Source organism: Sinocyclocheilus rhinocerous, unplaced genomic scaffold (assembly GCF_001515625.1).
Source record: "Sinocyclocheilus rhinocerous isolate Xijiao unplaced genomic scaffold, SAMN03320098_v1.1 scaffold1625, whole genome shotgun sequence".
Lineage (NCBI taxonomy): Eukaryota > Metazoa > Chordata > Actinopteri > Cypriniformes > Cyprinidae > Sinocyclocheilus > Sinocyclocheilus rhinocerous.
This window is the reverse complement of record NW_015655987.1, coordinates 26,921-46,440: the sequence shown is the minus strand read 5'-3', so window position 1 is coordinate 46,440 and position 19,520 is coordinate 26,921. Positions and strand designations below refer to the sequence as shown.

The window sequence follows — 19,520 nt, the reverse complement described above, 5'->3', positions numbered from 1 at the left end:
TTATCCGCCCGCCGTATTGAAGTCCTGCCATCACACGATCTGTCATAGTTCATCATTTCCCCCCATAACCAAACGCTCTCGGCTCTTATTTCCCAGAGCTCCGGGCCCTAAGAGACATATGCAGCCAAATCTCATCTCATTTAACGCAGGCATCCGAGGTGAAGGTGATGCGTGCCGTTCCTCAGCATTATGAATAGCAGTTTAATCTGCGAGAAGCTCCGGCCGGCCCCCGCGGGCACCGCTGCTGGAAGTGCATGTCGGACTAGCAGTGCATCATGGTAAATGAAGGCTTTTATCTCCCGCCTGCTGGGGAGAATTTCATAATAGCGTGTTTGATTTGAATGAATGTCTCTCTCTCTCTCTCGCTCGCTCTCCTCCACCCAAAGAGCCACATTCATCTTGTTACGCTGGTGAGATATTCGGTAATAGTGACAAATGTGCTTCGACTCGTGCGGCATGACCACGCACTTCTGCTTTCTTAAACACACACTCGCACCTGCTCGTTCATCTTAAATATTACGCAGCGCAGACACACACCGCAGATCTCCTGCATGTTCAAAGAACTGGTTTCTGTCAACCGAGCCCAAAATCTCAATACATCTCTGTTCAAAAACCCAGTGAGTCACTTACAGAGTCAGAACTTTAAAAACAGGTCTGCATGATTGTAACAAAAATCATAATTTTCTGTTTTTTTTCCTGAGATATTGTAATTATTATTTGTATAATTTATAGTTTTTCTTGTTTTCTGACGAGATTATACACTTTCCAATATATAAATATTGTTTTTTGGCAAATCGTTTTTTCTTCTAGTTTTGAGCATGCATTTTAGTGAGTTTTAACAAGCATGCATTTAGTGAGATGTAAGCTTAAAACAAAACAAAAAATCTACTCAAAAAGGTAAAGGAAAATGTAAGATTATTCTAAGAACACAAATCTTAATATTGTATCCATTATTTAAATTTTAAGGATGTTTTTTTAAGGATGTTTGAATATTTCTAGATCATTAATAAACATGGTCATTCTGTTTATAGCTAATAATTATCTTTATATGAAGACTATAACAGTCTGGTGTGTCATGTCCTCGTTTAGACAGCTGAGTAAATGAGTGCGGATGAAATCCCAGTACAGGACCTTAAGCTAAACCACCCAAACCTTCTCAAATCGTCCTAGTTAAGAGAATATTTTAAGAGCTCCCAGACGGGTTCATTTACTCATTTACACAGGCAAATCTCTCTCAAGATGTCAAATGCATGAGACAAGAAAGACATACAGAGAGAAAGAGTGAGCTAGCTTCAATCTAAACATCAGCTAAATGAGATTTAGTGTTATACATCGATTAATACCGGCGCGGAGCAGAATAAACTACAAAATGACAACCGAGAGGGAAAAACCAAGTGATGAAGTAGTAACAGAAATTACGCTGAAGAAAATAAACTGATGAGTGTTTGTTAAAGATCTTCGCTAATGCGCTAATAACTCACACGATGCATTTCGCTGATGGCGGCACAATGATTTGCATATGAAAACAACATATGCTCAAATAAGTCTAAATATGATTCTGCGCTCAATCGCTTTCGTAGAAACCATTTCAATAGAAATCTGCATAATAATCCCAAACAAACAGTGTTGATTATTACAGCAGGAGTTAGCTACATCCCTTATCCAATTAATTGTAATCAATGTTTCAAATGCCACCCACAGAAATTTGTATTTCATATATATATATATATATATATATATATATATATATATATATATTTAATCAAATAAATATAAATATATTTATATTTAAATTGCAATTAAAAGGTCATGATGGAAGAAAACTTAATTTCCCCATTCCAATCATATACTTATGCACTATTTAATGCCATTTTATAGTATAAACAGTGTGAGTAGGGCTAGGGTTTTTTATTGTTAAAATTGCAACAAGAAGCGGCACACTTCAACTATCCAGATGATGCACTTATTTAACCGAAAAAACAAAGTGTGAAAAAAACATTTGACCAACATAATTTATTTATATTTATATATAAATAATCTGGTTATTCTGAAAAAGAATCACTCATTTAGACAGATCATCTGACCAACATTCATTCATTCATTCATTCATTCAGTTGTTTATTTTCAACATTTATTTATTTTCAACATTTATTTATTTATTTATCTATTTATATTTCATTTATATTAATGTTTTAAAAATGAATGAATGAAACAAACAAACAAACAAACAAACAAACAAACAAACAAACAAACAATCAATACATGATAATAAAATAAGTAAAATAAAACAAAAACATGTTGGTCAGATGCCCTTTTCCTATCTAATTGTGTGTTTGTTTGTTTTTTTTTACCACATATTACTTATTTATAAACAAACAAACAAACAAACATGTTGGTCAGATGGTTATTCCTGTCTAAACGAATAGTTCTTTACCAGAATAACCAGACATCAGTGGACTAAACTTTAAAATCTTTCCTCAATAGATTCAGTTACTCACCACTATTACTCAAAGGTGTGTGAACAGAGTTATTAGACCCTTTTTCACGCTTGATTTGGTTTCACGGTGTGCCACAGTTGTGTTTTTATCTGACAGCATATGAATCAATCTATCATCTGGTCCTAATGACAGTCCTCCTGTCTTAGAAAGAGAGCACTGCATAACTTTGTTCATGAAATCATCTGTTCTTTTATCGTATACGTTCAATGCGAGTTGCTATAGTGCCATTTATTATTACTTACACTACAGATGTCAGAACCGGCACTGAGATATTCTTCAAACAGACTAATGACAACGCTGCTAATGAGGCTTTCTGTGGTTTTGTGAGTGTATAGCGAGCATTAGGCTTTCCTTTGGATAGTAATCTGCCTTCAGGAACGCCACCGCCACCTCACATAACGCCAATTCAAACCCAGCCTGCCCTTTTATGCCGTAATTTGCTTGTGTTTTCTACACGGCCTGTGCTTTCATCATGCGTCTGCTCACCGCAGATTTGACTTCAAGAGAGACACGGTCATTTCACAAGGTGTTGCGCTCCATATTGAGAATGCTGAATTATCTGCATGCATCATAGAGGTTTTTGCAACATTATACTGTTGCTTTTAAAGGAATAGTTCTACCCAGTCTCATGGCAAATACGTACCTGGGGGCACATTTTAACACTTTCGGGTAGGTTTAGCGTTGGGTTTGGTGTAGGGCATATTTCCAACACGATAGAGCATTAACTTTTAGCGTCAGTCCCCGGATATTTGAATTCTGAATCGCCGCAATATGTACCTGAAGAAACGTAATAAAAACACAGCAATACGTACCTATATCAACGTAATAAAAACGTGCCAGGGTTGACGTATTGAACCCGTGTTTTAGCGCCACTCAGTGGACATTTCTCTTTGAAACTGCGGCGAAACGTGCAGTAAGGTACGTAAAAACGGTGTTGCAGAAATGTACGCAGAGGTACGTATTTTTATGAGACTGGGTTGGAATAGTTCCTTATAAGCCCTTCTGAAGAATTTCATTGTCCAAAAAAACTCACAGATTTGACCTCTCAATGGACAATGGCACTGTTTTTCTCATTAAATAAATAATAATAAAGAAGACACACACAAGAGTGTTTAGACATACAGAACAAAGTATAGAGGTATATAACATTAATGTGGATAGCAGCCTCAAATATTTTGGCTTTTGAAAAATAAGATGAAAAAAGTTTCTTAGTTCATGCTAAGAATTTAGAATTTACATTTCAACATTTCTAAAACATGAATATCATTATTAATATGTTTTTCCTCTCCCTATACACTACCATTCAAAAGTTTGGGGTCAATTAAAAGTTTTATACTCATGTTTTGAAAGAAATTAATACTTTTATTCGAAAGGACACATTCATTTTATTTATTAATTTTTTTAATGAATGCATTTTAAATAAATATTTCACTGTTCACTTGAACTTTGTCTCTTGAATATCAATGGTTATGTGCACAAAATCCACACAATCCATATTTCGTTCTTGCTGCAAATGAAGCTGTATCTAGAAGACTGGGTGAAGTTTAAAAAGGGGCTTCAACATTTGACTAAACTAAACTGAAAACTTAAGCAAAAATAAAACCAAAATGAAAAATAATTTTAAAAATATAAATAATGAAGTAAATAAGTAAATAAAGAAATAAAAACTTATACCAAAACTAAAACAAAAACATACCAAAAAATCCTAAAGAATAAACCAAAATAAATAAATAAAAAACGAATCTAAACCAAATAAAATGAAATAACATCAAAATTAAATTAAATTAAATTAAATTAAATTAAATTAAATTAAAACGAATCTAAACAAAAGTGGAATTAAAAAATGCAGTTCTTTTGAACTTTGGATTCATCAAAGAATCCTGAAAAATAAAATGCATCACGGTTTCCACAAAAATATGAAGCAGCACAACTGTTTTCAGCATTGATAATAATCAGAAATGTTTCTTGAGAGCAAATCAGCATATTAGAATGACTTCTGAAGGATCACGTGACACTGAAGACTGGAGTAATGATGCTGTAAATTCAGCTGCGCATCACAGCAATAAATTACATTTCAATATGTATTAAAACAACAACAACAGAAACAGCTATCTTAAACTGTAATAATATTTCACATTTTACTGTATTTTTGATCAAATAAATGTAGCCTTGGTAAACATTGATCAATCGTACCGAACCTTTTGAACAGTAGTGAGTGTTTGTGTCGTGGTGTTGAAGGCTCAGTATTTGTTCAGTATTTGGGTCGGCACAGAATGTGTCTGTGGGGTTTCGATTAGTGCTCAAGTTCTGCAAGCGCTGAAGCTCATCCTCCTCTCTGCATGACTGTCCACACGTGTATCCGCTTTCTTAACCTTTCCACTCGTTTTTCTTTCATTGCACTTATTCATAAGTGTGTGGTATATCAGTGTTGGGGAGTAACTAACTACTAAAGTAGCGATACTACTAACTGACAAGCGTTAAACCACTTGACATCATATTTCAAACAATGCTAATGATGCATTACCAGAAAATACTGCTCCAATTTTAAATTTACAAAGATTTTATTCTCTTAAATAGCTTGCTAGTTTTTTAGAGCTACAGTTTAGAAGTAGCTTGCTCATCACTGACTCTCTCCATGCACTCAACTTGCTCATTTCTTTTTCAGGTCATCATAAACACGCTCAGTTATTTGCAGCTCCTTCTCAGTTTCAAAGGAATAAGAAGCAGCCGTTCTGTGACTGATCTGTAACATAAGTGACAGCGAGTGATGAAATGGACCAGAAGAAATGATGTAACCATTTGGGTCGGACACACCGCACTGTATGAATCTGACATTAGATGCTCTTTGTCTTTCAATGCACTCATTCACAACCGGTTCTGCTTAAGTATGCATATTTTATATTTGACATCAGTGACCCAGTATTGTATGAAAAGAGTTTATCTTAAAAAAAAAAAAAGCATCAGCAGGCTTGATTGGCATGATGGTGAAAGGCAGGGCCGTTTCTAGCCTGATAAGACAGGAGACGGCGTTGTGACCATAGAAGATCTACAGGGTGTTTACAACAGCAAACACCACCCCAAATACAAGAGCGGAGAGTGGACAGAAGAACAAGCCTTCCGCTCTTTCCTGGAAAACTTCGACTCAGGGCCGTTTCTAGCCAATTTGACGCCCTAGGCGAAATCCCTATTCCCTTTTAAAAAAGTGTTACCTTGCCAAAGCACTGACAGAGCCCACTGATCTAATGGCGTTGTTGAGCGCTCCAAATGCAAACTTTGCATGCAACAATCAGGCAGCAATTGACAGCACTCTGATCTAGTGGCATACAGGCATCGTCAGATTGACAGTACTCTAGCCCAATAATGTTGGGGGATCCAGTGGGGGCGGCAGTCATATTTCAGGGTGACCGTGCCACTCTTTATCACAAACCTGCTAAAAGTGCCAGTACGTGCGCTCATTGGCGCCCCTTCAGCTGGTGGCGCCCAAGGCGACCGCCTAGCTCGCCTATGCCTAGAAACGGCCCTGGTGAAAGGGACAACATTTATCTAAAATAAAATAAAATTAACATAAAAGATGAATCTAAGCAAAAGTAAACAAAATTAAAAACGAATCTAAAATAAAGCTATAAAAAACTAAACCAAAAATATACTAAAATAAAAATAAAATACTAAACTAACGAAAAAAAACAAATAAATAAAACAAATAAAATAAAAACTAAATCTAAACAAAAATAATAAACTGAAACAAAATAAACCAAAAAGAAAAAAGAATAAAATAAAAACGAATCAAAGCAAAAACAAACCAAAATAAAAACTAATCTAAAATAAAATATATTAAAATAAAAAAACAAACTTAAAATAAACCAAAAATATACCAAAATAAAAACTAAAGAATAAACCAAAATAAAAATAAGTAAAAACTAATCTAATCTAAACAAAAATAAAATAAAATAAAATAAAAATAAATTATAAAATAAAATAAAATTCACAATTATACATATCACTCGCTATTGCTTACTTGCCAATGATACCACCGACCACCCTCATTCAAGACAGCTGAATTCTGAGATAGAGGAATAGTATGTTTCTAAACCCTCATCCAAGCAACTGAGCATGTCTTAAAGAGTTTTCGAACACTGAGGACAGGAACATTTCACGGCCAGAATGACCTGGTTTGGATGGCCAGCATAGAAGCAGAACACAGGGCTCTTTGACTGGACACTGACGCCTGCCCCTCAGACCATGAGCTCAATTAATTTCACAGCGGGAGGCGAGCGGTGGCGCTCAGGGCTGTGGGTGGAAATCAGCTTCCCACCGGCTCTGTTTCTGCCCGGGGCCAGATCTGTTCGCATGAGCACCTCCTCTGTGGTCAAGCGCACCGCATTCATGCAGAACAGCAAAACCAATCACTCTTAAAAATACAGGTTTACTCTTAAAAATAAAGGTTCTATTGGCATTTAACATCCATAGAATCTTTTCATCGCACAAAAGGTTCTGTATGGTAGAAAAAGGTTCTTTAGATTATTCAAATGTTCTTTACACTTAAACAAGTTTATTTTAAGAACTGTTCACTGAAAATAACTAAAAATGGTTCTTCTATGACATTTGCTGCGGGAAAAAACATTCTAAAATCTTTATTTTTAATAGTGTTCCAAAGAGGGTTTTTATAGTGTTGCCATAAAATAACCATTTTTGGTCCCCCAAAGAACCTTTAAGTGAACTGTTCTTAAAATAAACCTTTTTTTCTCTTAGTGTGAAGTGTGAAGAACACAACCTTTTTTGACTATAAAACTTTTGTGCAATGGAAAGGTTCCATGGATGTTAAAGGTTCTTCATGGAACTATAGATGGATGGAAGGAATGATGGAAAGATGGATGGAACGATGGATGGATGGATTGAACAATGGAAAGATGGATGGATGGAACGATAGATGGACGAAGGAATGATAGAAAGGTGGATAGAACGATGGATGGATGGACAGATGGATGGAATGATGGATGGATAGATCGAACAATGGAAAGATAGATGGTTGGATAATGGATGGACGGTTAGATGGAACGATGGCTGAATAATGGATGGATGGAACGATGAAAAGATGGATGGACGGATTTGGTTCCCCAATTAACCTTTCAGTGAAAAATTCTTAAAAGAAGTGAGGAATTAAAAATGGAACTTCTACGTCATCACTGCGAAAACGTCTCGGTTACGTACGTAACCCTCGTTCCCTGATAGAGGGAATGGAGACGTTATGTCGAGACGACATTATGAGTCTTACTTGGGAGCCCTGATCATCTCTGAGTTTGAGAGAAAAGGCCAACGAGGATTGGTGAGTGGATTTTGCATGCCCAGCCGCTCCCCCATACAGACGGGTATTTAAGGAGGCGGCGTGCATCAACTCATTCAGATTTATGCTGAGGAGCCGAGATCGTGTCCCGGCATTCAGCAAGTGGTTCAGGGTTGTGGCAAGGGGACATAACGTCTCCGTTCCCTCCATCAAGGGACGAGGATTATGTGTGCAAACGAGATGTTCTCTATCTGTTGGTCACTACTATTTATGTTGTGCCGGAGCACCAGGTCCCTGTGATCACACAACTGCTCTCGAGGACCTTGAACTGATACACCCAACCCTCGATCTCAAACCGTAGAAGCGGTCTATGTCGAGGAAGAATCGAGCAAGAAAAAGGTTCCATGGATGTTAAAGGTTCTTCATGGAACCATAGACGTCAGTAAAGAACCTTTATTTGTGCACTATAGAGAAACTAGATGAATGGATACTGCAGATGAGAGCTATAGAGAAGCACTATGGAACAGCAGGAGGAAGATTCCTCTGTCCACATACTGTGTGCAGGATATCATTATGACTGACATCGCCTTCACCGCTGTGCAATTACAGGCTGTTTGTGTTGGGGACGAGAGGACGCTCCTGACAGAAGATTGCCATCAGCATCAAGAGAAACAGGACATATCCCAACACATTTGTACATCTATAGCTCTGTACTCACTCAAAAAGATGTGTGTGAATGTTTTTTTAAGTTTCACATACAGGGTAAATGGCGATTGTCTTTGACCTACAGGAGTGATTCATCTTATAAAAGCTCTATTTAATTTCCTGTCCTACACACAGTTACTGAAGCAGAGAAGATTTCAACCATCAACTCAAACACAACATTAATCCCAATCCATTTACATCCTCCCAACATACATTGAGAGCTGTTTTGTCAGTTCATTTTGGGTTTGTTTTCCTATTTTGAGGTGCAGAAGTCTATATTTGGTGGCAAACAAGGGAAACTGCTTGGTATTTGTGACCATTCAAGTTGCTTGGAAGCACATTTGTTATTGTCAGACTGAGTATGGTACAGCGTGTTCCTCTGTTTCTTTTGCCACTTTTTGGATAAAACAAAATAAAATAAAATAAAATAAAATAAAATAAAATAATTGGAAGCACATTTGTTATAGTCAAATTGTTTTTCTGGGTATCCTAACATGTTTTGCTGTTTTTGTCACCACTTTTTGGAAAATAAAATAAAAATAAAATAAAGTAAAATAAAATAACTAATCTAAACAAAAATAAAACAAGAAATAACATTTGAAGCATTTGTTAATGTCAGAAACATCGAAAAACAAAAAGTTAATAAATGACTAGTTTTTGTGCATCTGATCAGTTTATAAAGTATATACAAAACCACATATGATTTGAGGAAATCACAAATGCTGAAGAATGAGTTTAATGGTTTAACACTTACAATAGAACAATAGTAATAGTGAGGCTTGCCTTAACCATTGCATAAAAATTGTAGTTGTCATTTATCATTTTATTATTTATGAAACATCATGATGAGTGAGACTGAGTGAGGCAGGCTCTCAAAACACCTTTTAGACTGCCAACTTTCGCTTTAAAAAAAAGTTCAGTTTAGTGCTCTTCATCAGAAATCTGGCTTCATGAATAATTCATGGTTTTATTAATGAGCTTATGGAGCATAGTAAAGTAATGCAGCTCTTGAATGATGCTCTCTTCTTCTGTAAATCACACCAAATAAGTAACCCAAAATGAATGTCTAAGTTTGCCTGCGCTCTGAATTAATAATTAAACCGCCGACATGTATGACTTTCAAACTAAACATCCTGTATATACAAACACCAGCTTATTCAGGGATACAGTATGCCAAAACTTTCCAAAAAAAAGAAATGACTGGAACACACAAAACTGCAATATCACAGCAATAATAATCATAAAAACACTCATAAAGATCAACAGAATGGCATGCATCATCACAACTAAAGCTCCGTCCTGTGAACCTCAGAATGTCCTTCCCTCAATGTTACAATGTTTCCTTATAGAACATATGGTGATGATGTCATCACACTGTCCATCAGCCTGTCCTTGACCTGAACTCTTCTAGAGAGTTCTATTAGTGATGTCACCTCTCAGCAGTGCGTTTCACCTATAGACTATAGTCCAGGGCGAGTGGACCGCAGCCTTCAGGATATAAATGTACATTAGCTTTCAAAAGTTTGGGGTGGGTACGATTTTTAAATGTTTTTTGAAAGACGCCGTGTCTGCGCACCTAGGCTGCATTTATTTAATTAAGGATACAGTAAAAAAAGTTAAGTTCTGAAATATCATTAAAATTTAAAACTGTTTTCTATTTTAATATATATTAAAATTGTAATTTATTTCTGTGATCAAAGCTGAATTTTCAGCATCATTACTCCAGTCTTCAGTGTCACATGATCCCTCAGAAATCATTCTAATATGCTGATTTGCTGCTCAAGAAATATTTCTGATTATTATCAATGTTGAAAACTACAGAGCCCCGCACATGATATGCAACTCGATTTATAAATTGTGTGCACGATTTAGCAAATCGAGGGAACGAATTAGTAAATCGTGCGAACAATTTATATATCGAGGGAACAAAATAGTAAATCGTGCACACGATTTAGCCTACTGTTTTTTTCTTGCATGCCATGTGCGGGGCTCCATAGAAAACAGTTGTGCTGCTTCATATTTATGTGGAAACCATGATTTTTCAAGATTTCTGGATGAATGGAAAGTTCAGAAGAACAGCATTTATTTAAAATAAAAAAACTTTTGTAACATTATAAATGCCTGTAGTACTGCAACTTTTGATCAATTTATTGAGTCCTTGTTGAATAAAAGTATTAATTTATTTAAAAAAAAAAAAAGCAGAAACTATATAGATGCAAATGAAATAAATAAGAAGAATACAAAAGAATGAAATGGCCTTCGAGCAAAAGCTACTTTGCAAAATGTAACAAATTGAATACAAAGGGTAATAATTTATGAATCTGATTGCATATTATTGTGACGCTCCTTGACAAATAAATAAATAAATAGATTAAAAAAATAACTACACCATGTTTATACAAGACACACGCATAAATACTGTAGTATAAACATTATCATCAAATCTTTAAAAAATGATAGGATTTCTGACATTTTTAGTTCATGTTTGTATAGCTTTAAAACGTCTAAATCCTAAAGTACTCCTAAAAGTAAACAAAACAAGCTTTTAGTCCAACAAAATCTCTCTACAGTCAAAATATCCTTCTATGCCTGCAACCAACAAGTAATACCAAGTGGTAAATCTGTTATAAACTATTAAAAAACACAATCATTCACAGTATACAGTATATCCCACATTTAACTAATATTTCATGAGGTCTAAGACTGTAGATCAGTTACAGCTACACATTCATCTTCTGATACACTGTAAAAATTATTATTTTATTTATTGATTTATTTTAAGGTGCATATAAAGATTATTGGAGTACATTTTACAAGAAAACACTATTTCAATCTTTGAAATGACACGTTTAATTCAATGTCTTTCTTGCTGTTTCTTTATAATTATTTGTGAAATTTACTAGCAATTTCTAAAAGAAAGTAACTCCTTTTTTTAAGTTTAGTAAACAGCATCTGTATTCAGTGATATGAAGGCTGCTGCACTCAGGATGACTTTTCTGAATTCTGATGGCATGCTTGCATTAGTTTATGCTTCTCCTTTCGGTCCATAATGCGAGATGCTATCAGAATTCTGACAGCATCAGTGGCCGAGTGTGCGCTGATGCACACGTATGCATACAAACACAGTCTGATCAGCGGTCTGATATAACACTGCGCTTTCACTGAGTAAATAGCCGTCTCGCTGCTGAATAATGCATTGAAGTGCAGGACGGTCCATCAGACTCCACTAATACAACCTCAACTACAGAAATCCACAGTGCAAAGTTTAGATTAATTATTCTAAAGGAGCTTTAGGTTTGTTCACATGGATTGCAAGCAGTAATTTAACCAAATAAATTTGAAACATTATAGTAATAGTTCACCCAAAAAATGAAAATTGGCTGAAAATATACTCACCCTCAGGCCATTCATGAAGGGAACAGATTTGGAGAAATTTAGCGTTACATGACTTGCTCACTAGTGGATCCTCTGCAGTGAATGGGTGCTGTCAGAATGAGAGTCCAAACAGCTGATAAAAACATCACAATAATCCACACCACTCCAGCCCATCAGTTAATGTCTTGTGAAGAGAAAAGCTGCATGTTTGCAAAAAAACAAATCCATCATTAAGAAGTTTGAACTTCAAACCATTGCTTCCTAAAATATGAGTCCATAATCCATAATAACACATCAGCGCACACTCATTCTGATGGCACCCATTCACTGCAGAGGATGCACTGGTGAGCAAGTCATGTAATGCTACATTTCTCCAAATCTGATGAAAAAACAAACTAATCTACATCTTGGATGGCCTGAGAGTGAGGACATTTTTAGCAAATTTTAATTTTAGGGTTCCTCTAAGAAAAACTAATTCAACCAATAAGAAATGTACTTTACTATGACATCACAAACAACATAATATGACATCATAAGGTAGTTTTGGTAACTTATAATACATGACTTCAGTAAGTATACAAGGAGTATACAAAGAAAGAGTAAATACATCAAACAAGTATACAAAGAAAGAGTAAATACATCAAACATACTGTTAAAAGTAATTTGTACGCCACACAAACCCCTCTGCATTTCAACTGGGTCCTGCAGGGGGCGCTTTATCTGCATCCTGCACGGCTCCCAATGGTCCGGTGCAGTAATGAGGACACAGGGCAGAGGAAGCTGCTGTCCTTTGGACGTAATTTCACACTGTGCTCCCTTTGCGGTCATTAAACAGGTAATCTTCTATCAGGAGCTTCCTTTTCCATTATGACCATTTCAATCACGGCCTCTTGACCTCATACTAACAAAGCAAACTCTTCAAACAGTTGACCGAGAAAAATAGAGCCTGGTTGCTTTTCAATATGTGCTTCATGTGTGCCAATTATACAACGGTCAACATTGAATATTAAAAACGTTGAACGTTAATAATAAATTCTAAGTGATTTTCACTGCGCAATCTGTCAAAGTCCCTCAAACTGTCTTTTTGTGCCACTAGAAAAAGAAGAGGATCTTGTTTTGTAAGTTTAGAGTATCTTTTTTTTTTTTTTTTACTTTTGATTTGGAACAACATGAGGGTGAGTAAATGATGACTGCGTGTTCATTTTTGGGTAAACTATCCCTTTAAGACCCAGTTTGGCACAGGGTTGAAACAGTCAATTCTTATTCTGAAGTCAAATTTAAACATGCATTCACTGTGAATAACTCTGATGTTTATTATTCAGCATGTGACCGTTTCACAAATGAGCTGGATATGAGAAACCACTCTTGCGTGAATGTCAACATAAAGCTCACAGTTTGTTTCAGTTTTAGTCCAGTCTTTTGCTCAATATTTCTCACTATTTCTGAAGTATATTTTTCTTTTCCATCCATATGCAAAATGGATGAAATAGTTTGTATGGGAAAATACGCACTAGCGTTCAAAATGTTGGGGTCAGTAGCATTTTTTTCAAAGAAATTGATACTTTTATTCAGTGAGGATGCATTGAATTGATCAAAAGTGATGGTAAAGACATTGATAATGTACCAAAAGATTTCTATTTTAAATAAATATTGTTCTTTTGAACTTTCTATTCATCAAATAATCCTGCAAAATCATGGATTTCACAAAAATATGAATCAGCACAACTGTTTTCAACATTGATAATAATCATGAATGTTTCTTGATCATTCTAATATGCAGCAAATCATAGAAGGATCATGTGACACTGAAGACTGGAGTAATGATGCTGAAAATTCAGCTTTACCATCACGGGAATAAATTACATTTAAAAATATATTCACATAGAAAACAGTTATTTTAAACTGTAATTATATTTTACAATATTACTGTTTTTACTGTGTTTTTATCAAATAAATGCAGCCCCTTGGTGAACAGAAGAGATGTCTTTCAAAAACATTACAAAATGTATAGAATAAAATATCTAAAATAGAGAAATTAAATAACATTAAATACAGAAATTAATCTATAAATAATAATATAATATAATCTATAAAATATAGAAATTAATAACATCGAAATCAAATAAGGAATAAAAAGAGAGAATGAATATTTAGCATCATATTCAAAAAACAGGCTTCTGCAATCATCAAAAATAATAATTAACAAAACACTGCAACAATAACACACAAACTAACTAAATAAATGAATGAGATTTTGCCTCTCGCCGTAAATAATTTTATGATTTATGAAAACAGAAATGTTCCAAAAAGCTAGTAAGTGGCTAATCAATATATATATATATATATATATATATATATATCACTCAAATAAAAATATACTGGTTTACCCACTATTTGTTATTTTTGAGTGCTATTTCTATTCTTATTAGAGCACTGCATTGTTAGCTTAGCAAATAGATAACATCAAACACTATTGAAAAAAGACAGTAGAAGAGTCTAATGGAGAGCGTTCCCAATCAATCACTTATGAGATTCAGGTACGGAGCTGATATCTAGTGTTTACTCTGCACTCAAAGAGCGAGAAGCTTGACTTCATTTTAAGTAGTTTAAAAACGTCCAAGCTAATCAATTAACCTAATCAATCACTCAGATGACTCTGGACGCCGGAGCGCCGTATTTCCCATTAAAACGACTTCAGTGTGGCGTACGACACCACAACCATCAGAAAGACCACACAAAAGCTCTGCGAGCGCAGGCGAGTAACTCCGCAGACGTGATAAACAGACAGCCAGCCTGATGGACAGCTTCTTGATCTCTCCGCCGTGTCATTTAGACGGATGGCTCGGATTGGCCCAGGTCATTACCGCCTGACGTCTCCCCAGCAACACTGTCAAATAAATCTCCAGCGGCCCGCCGTCTGCCCCGCCCAGGCCGTAAATCACCGTGACGATGAGGAGAAAGACAGGTGGAGGTGTCTCTCTGGTCAAGGACTGCAGGGATACAGAGCGCTCACCTGGAGTTTCACAGTCCATACAGCATCTACTGATGTATAAGGGATGCACCGAATGTTCGGCAACCAAAATTATTCGGCTACAAATAAAAAAAAAAGCTCTTTCGATATTCGGCCGAAAAGGAGAAAAGACAGAATAAATTGTACCGAACAATGATGTGACACTATCAAATAGCAACCAGCACAGAGTGAGAGGCGCGCACTCTTTAATGCAACACACACGTCAGCAATGTGGAAGCATTTAAACTGTCCGAAAAAGACGCAAAAATCATTACAAGCACCGACAGCGAGAGACTGTTTAGTACTGCAGCGCATGTCTTCGATGAGAAGAGGAAGGGGTGATTGTTGCTGGTTACTGTATGATGATTGAAATCGTGAAATGGCCTTAAACAATTAGTAAATAACTGCAGAACGTTATGTTTTGTAATACACACGCGCATTGCATGTATTCTGACAGCGCTGCACGAGCTCGTGGCGGATCTGCTTGTTAACCAGGGTTCAAAGTCCAAAGCGCGAGGAAAATCTACGCTGAAACTGTGTTACCCGTCAGTTGCTCAGTCACATTTTTATGAATTTTTTTTTACAAGGCACGTGACAATGCGATACGTGCGACGTATTCGTAATGAGACTCATTTATAAATCTGTTGTCCTCTTCTGCTCAGCAAGGCTGCTTTTATTTGTACAGTAAAAAAAAATACATGCCTGATTCAAGAAGGGGGTCTGATGGCCCCTGATGGATATTATTTTACTAACTTATTAATTTTAAGTTAAATTGTGCTTTGTTGGTATAATGTCTGCTAGAATGTTAAAAAATGTTCAGTGTTAAATATTTTTAAATTGTTGTTTTTTTAATTGATTTTTGATTTGAAAAGTAAGACAAAACAGTAAAAAGTTTGGCTATTTAATTTATGCAATGGTGAAAAAAATTGGCAAAATACATGGAGGAAAAAAATTGAAAAACCGTGTTCGGTATTCGGCCCAGTAATTCATTTTGTTCGGTTTCGGCTTCGGCCAAGAATTTTCATTTCGGTGCATCCCTACTGATGTATCAATATTTTGGCTTATGGATTTCTCAGTTTTAATTGATACTCGTATTGATGAACTGATATCATTTCTTAAATCTCAAGATCTTGCAATCTTTTATGAACTAATCTCAACCAGTGTTTCTAACGCATAAAGACGTCTATAATACAACTTGTAAACAATGTAATGCTACATTTACCTCAGGAAAGCCATTCAATGTCCATAAACTAGCTAAATATATGCACAATATTACATATTTATTATATTTTCTATAAGCTGTTAATTAAAATGTTACAATATATGAAAACATGTAATAAATGTAATAAAATGTAATAATATTTCACAATATTACTGTTTTTACTGTATTTTTGATTAAATAAATGCAGCCTTGGTGAACAGAAGAGACTTTCAAAAACAAAAAATATGAATCATTCCAAACTTCTGGCCAGCGGCGTACATCAAGTGAGGTATTTTGAAATCACATATTCTTATCTCTAAAGAATAGAAGTCTAACATTAAACTTTATTGTTAAGTGTTTAGATGTGCTAAGTGTCTTAAGTGTTTGGTAACTAGTGTGACTTTAAGCCATTAAAAATAGTCATTCAAGTACTAAATGTGTGAACCTGTAGGACATCAGAAGTGTTGAACATTCAGGGATTAATGAAAGGTTAAGAATTTAACACACTGCAGAATACATCAGCGTTTAGGTTGTTTCTCTTAGACATTAAGGAAATTAAAGAGCGCTCTGGGAAATGCTAGACATTGTTTCTGGGTTAAAGGGTTAGTTCACCGAAAAATGAGAATTAGCCCATAAATTACTCACCCTCAAGTCATCCTAGGTGTATATGACTTTCTTCTTTCAGACGAATCCAGTTGGAGTTATATTAAAAATTGTCTTTGATCTTTCAAGCTGTTTAATGCCACTCAGCGGGTGTTGCATGCATCAGTCCAAAAGAAGTTAAATAAAAAGCAAATCCATCCATAAAAAAAGAGTGTCTCACACGGCTCCGGGGGGTGAACAAAGGCATCCTGTAGCGAATCGATGCGTTTTTGTAAGAAAAAAATCCATATTGCTTCCGTGTACAACTGTTGGCGCAAGCTAGATTAAAGTGATTATTACGTTTTGAATATGGATATTTTTCTTACAAAAACGCATCGATTCGCTACAGGAGGCCTTTGTTCACCCCCCGGAGCCGTGTGAGGCACTTTTTTTTATGGATGGGTGCTTTTTATTTCACTTCTTTTGGACTGATGCATGCAACACCTGCTGAGTGGCATTAAACAGCTTGAAAGATCAAAGACAATTTTTAATATAACTCCGACTCGATTCGTCTGAAAGAAGAAAGTCATATACACCTAGAATGACTTGAGTAATTTATGGACTAATTTTCATTTTTGGATGAACTAACCCTTTAAGAGTTAAAGGGCATTCGTGGAGCTTCATCTTATGCGTTTGATGTGGAAATTGTCACGACGTTCAAAATATCAAGTGTCGCCTTCACTACAGATGATTGATGTGAACGGCGTTACGCGCTTAGGCAAGGTTATTCGACTTTGCACAGAGCCTGTCAGTCAGCTCATAGTGACAGGCAGCTGTTTGTGTCTGACGTCTAAGTGGATCTGACCGCTCCTCGGCACTGATCTCTGAAACGCCACAGTCTGTTTGGACGTCAAAACAGGTGCGAGGCTTCAGCTGCGGATAACATCTGAGCTGAAATACTGCCAAAGATATTACCTTCCTGCTCGCGGGGTCACTGAAAATCTGCTGCGATTACACACAGAGTCCTTACGGACGGCCGAAACGCATCTACAACACAACAGCTGTAAAACAGTCTATTAGCTCAGACTGGACCAATGGGACTCACTTGACCTGCAATGCATGAACACGTGTATGCCAGGGTTATTAAAGATATCTAAAACTACAACCATAAAAAACGCTTTTCACTTGAAATCAAATTTTGTACAATGTTATAAAATTTTAACTGAAATAAATTAATTAATAATAATAATAAAAAATAAAAAAACTTTATTTCAGCTAATTGCCAAGGCATCATTTTTCATTTTCATTTAGTTTAAGTTGAGGTATACTAAAATAAAAGTGAAATAAAAAAAGTATAATAACTGTACAGACAAAAAAGAATAGAATTAAAAAAGGCAAATATTAAACAATAAAATAAAAATAAAATATGAATGATAACTATATAGACATATATAACAAAAAATAATAAAAATGACAAAAACCTTACCACAAAATTACTAAAACCAACTAAAATTAAAACAAAAACCGAAAATAAAAAAATAATAATAATTTGAAATAATAATAAAAACTATGCAAATAAAAAATATATAAAATGAATAAAAAATGTCAAAAATACAACAAAATTATTAAAACTTAAACTAAAATTAAATTAAAAACAGAATTAAAAATAAAAAAACAATTTTACACCAAATACACAAAATAATGTTCTTTTTAGCAGCATCATATGACCCCTTTAATAAAAACTTTATAGATATATGTAAAAAAAAAAGAGACAAAATCACAACAAAATCACACAACTTTAAAAGTAAAATTACAACAAAAAATATAAACTCAAAATATAAATAAAAATATAGACATATTTAAAAAAAAAACTAATAAAAATGACAGAAACACACAACAAAATTACTAAAACTTTAACTAAAATTAAAATGAAAGCAAAACATACAAATAAAATGTATTTAAAATATTACAAAAAACTATATAGACATTAAACAAATAATAAAAATGACAGAAACACAACAAAATTACAAAAACTTTAAAATTTAAATGAAAAACCTAAAAATACAAATGGATTCAAAATATGATTAAAAACTGTAATAGTTATAGTATTATCTCAACAACACTAAAACAACACACACATGCATGCAGAAAATAAATGAGAACATCGTGTAAAACTAAACTACATTTAGACACTTTCTGATGCAAATGTCAGTGATTTTCTGCATGGTTTACTGGCATCAGGAAAAGCAACAGCACAACTTTCCTCAACAACAGTTCGTAGCACAAACGCATAATACGCAGGGGTTTGCTGCAATCATTAACTGTAAGTATGAGCCATAGCTTTTGCAAACAGCACTAATAATGTTTGTTGAACGTTTGCTGTATAATTAAAGCTCTAATTAACGCAGGTCAGAGGAAAATCCCATGCTTTGAACAAAGAGGCATTTCTGCTGGTTCAGAGTCAAACGCTGTTGTTGAATTATATGCTACAGTAGTTAAAAGGATCACCATGGTAACAGCGAGGAGAAATCCGCAACAACAGTCATTAATAACCTAGAGATACTGTACTGGGAAAAACGCCGAGAAATGAACGAACAACAAACTTGCTTCTGCTGGAGCAGGAGGTGAAATAAATCAAAAAGTTAGTTTATATGAAGCACAAGGGAACACATTGAAGCAGAACCACTGCTTTCCAAACACAAAAACGCCATTTACCCTACAAGCACCCAGATTAAAATCAAACTATAAAACACTACATGTCACATCTGTTAATGTCAAAATCATTCTCAAATACACACACAATAAACAAAACCCAACATTCAATTTGAGCAAGATTCAAATCTTTCCTCGAATAGAAATCTGACAAAA

The 19,520-nt window shown here is 35.1% G+C and overlaps 1 protein-coding gene across 3 annotated transcripts in view; it reads right to left on the bottom strand.

Moving 5' to 3' along the window:
- The window catches only part of LOC107718933 (protein shisa-6 homolog), an 82,350-nt gene that overhangs the window by 41,331 nt on the left and 21,499 nt on the right, over positions 1-19,520 (bottom strand). The gene's annotated exons all lie outside the window — the stretch shown is intronic.